The 2,059-nt window shown below is 33.0% G+C and overlaps 1 long non-coding RNA gene across 2 annotated transcripts in view; it reads right to left on the bottom strand.

Moving 5' to 3' along the window:
• Positions 1–237: 237 nt before the first annotated feature.
• LOC116512802 overlaps positions 238–2,059 on the bottom strand; it is a 4,347-nt gene continuing 2,525 nt past the window's right edge. For both annotated transcript variants that reach the window (XR_004255923.1, XR_004255924.1), the window contains exon 2: positions 238–2,059. This exon is cut by the window's right edge and continues 1,418 nt beyond it. This is a non-coding gene — a long non-coding RNA (uncharacterized LOC116512802).

The raw sequence follows: 2,059 nt of genomic DNA, 5'->3' as shown, positions 1-2,059 counted from the left end.
TTTTTAATTTATATCTTTGGAATTGATTCCTTTGATTTTCATGGAACTTACTAGAAGGTATGCTTTTTCTTTCTTTCATGGAAATTCATTCTTGTACACATTTAGTTGAAAACCTATTTGTAATGTTGCTGAAGCTCATGTATAGAACTGTAAATGTAGATTTGGGATAAAATCTACCGAGCATGTCTGAGGTTTGGTTATTTTACATTATTTCATCATCTATCTTTATTACAAGCTCTTCAAAAATTAAGTCATTTTCATGCATGTTGACTACTTCATGAATCATTAACTTAAGAGGTTAGCTAAAAGTACATAGGACTTGCATTCCCCCCCCCCCCCCAGATTTTTATTTCATTTTTTTTCCTCAGATGATCTTTGATACCAAAATGTGAATTACTAGCTTTAATTCCCAGGATCATCATTAACACCTTTTAAAGAGATGGGTATAACCTTGGCCATTCTCCAGATTGCTAGTAGAGTCTTCTCAATGATAAATTACATATTTGTGTTAGCAGCTCAGTTATACTGGTTGTTAGTTCCTTTAGAATTCTCCACTGAACACCATCTGGTCCTTGCTGATTGATTGCAATTTAATTTCTTTAGTTATTTATAATTTTTAAAAAATATTTGTTTTTTTTATGACAGCCTAATTTTCAGCACCCAGTTCCATACTTGATACAGAGAAAATACTTAGAAAGAATAAAACTTGACGAAATGGATCCTTTTCTACAATGAAAAGTATCTCTGAAGTCACTAGCATAAAATAATCAGAAAAAAAGAATGCAATTTTTTTTATCTTAAATTGATTTTAAAAATGTCAAAAGTGACTGTTTATCTACTTTTGAAATGGTATCGCTTAACATGCAAGAATTTCTGTTGTGTGAAGTGCAGTTAATGCAGTTTTTCATATGACAATTAATGGAATTCATAAATTCCAATATAAAACATTTGTAATTCTATACAAAATTAGGTGATTTTAATGGGAGAAAGGGGGAAATGCATGGAGAAAGTAGGAAATTCACAATGAAAATAACTGGGGGCAAAGAAACAATGCAAAGAAAATCTAGCAGGATGAAACAGAAAAACAATGTTTTCCTCTCTCAGATTATAATCTTATCTAGTTGCTGGTTACACCTTCCTTTTTTGTAGTTCCTTGATCACTGTTCTCTGTGTGTCAGCTTTAGACTGTCAGCTTTTTAGCAAAGTTCCAGACATGCCAACAATACAGATGAATTCATGAAACTTGGGCTTTTAACACAATCCTGTTCAAATCAAGTGTTACTATTAGGTTGAAGCAGCCTCAGGACCTACCTCAGCAAGCCTGACCTTTCAACTCACAACCAGACCATCCAGGTTTATACAGTCTTCAGGTCAGTCTCCTATTTCACTATTTCACAAGGGGTTTTAAAACCACACTGTGTTGAGGAAAATCTCAGTGCATTTTGCAATTACGTAAACTTTGCACTCCTGCTGTCTGTGAAGACGGTAGTAGCAACTTGATTCTAATGAATTGTGGTGGCATACCGGCAAAATTCATAAAAGATAAGTGAGATTAGAAGAAGGAAAATAGCCTGAAACATACTAACCTGTAGTGAGAGCAGTGGGTTATTTCCCCCCCAGTGGTTTGGACCTCAGGATTGCAATTTTGTTACAGAGATTTGAAACTTCTCATAGGGGTTGATGCTTTGCTGTGGACATTTTAAATTGTGGATTTATTTGATATTAAATATTTCCAAATTCTTTAGAGAATACATATCATTTATAAACTCTACTTATTCTGCTATATCCATACTTCTGTACAGCAAAAATATAAATATGTGAATATTTTAAAACACCACTAATAAAAACCTCAGTATAAGGTGCATTTACATGGTTTGTTCCTTTACTAGTTTTTCCATCCTAGTTTTATCTCACATGAAAATTAAGAAAAAAAGTGACACATGACAGCATATAAATCATGCATCAAGAGCAAGAGTATGATATTATTTCAAGTGTTTTTACTTTTTATATGGTTGTAAAATTGGACGGGAGGCATTTCCTTTTAGAAAATTATCCAGGT

Source organism: Thamnophis elegans, chromosome 8 (genome assembly GCF_009769535.1).
Source record: "Thamnophis elegans isolate rThaEle1 chromosome 8, rThaEle1.pri, whole genome shotgun sequence".
NCBI classification, from domain to species: domain Eukaryota; kingdom Metazoa; phylum Chordata; class Lepidosauria; order Squamata; family Colubridae; genus Thamnophis; species Thamnophis elegans.
This window is presented reverse-complemented; position numbering and strand designations above follow the sequence as displayed.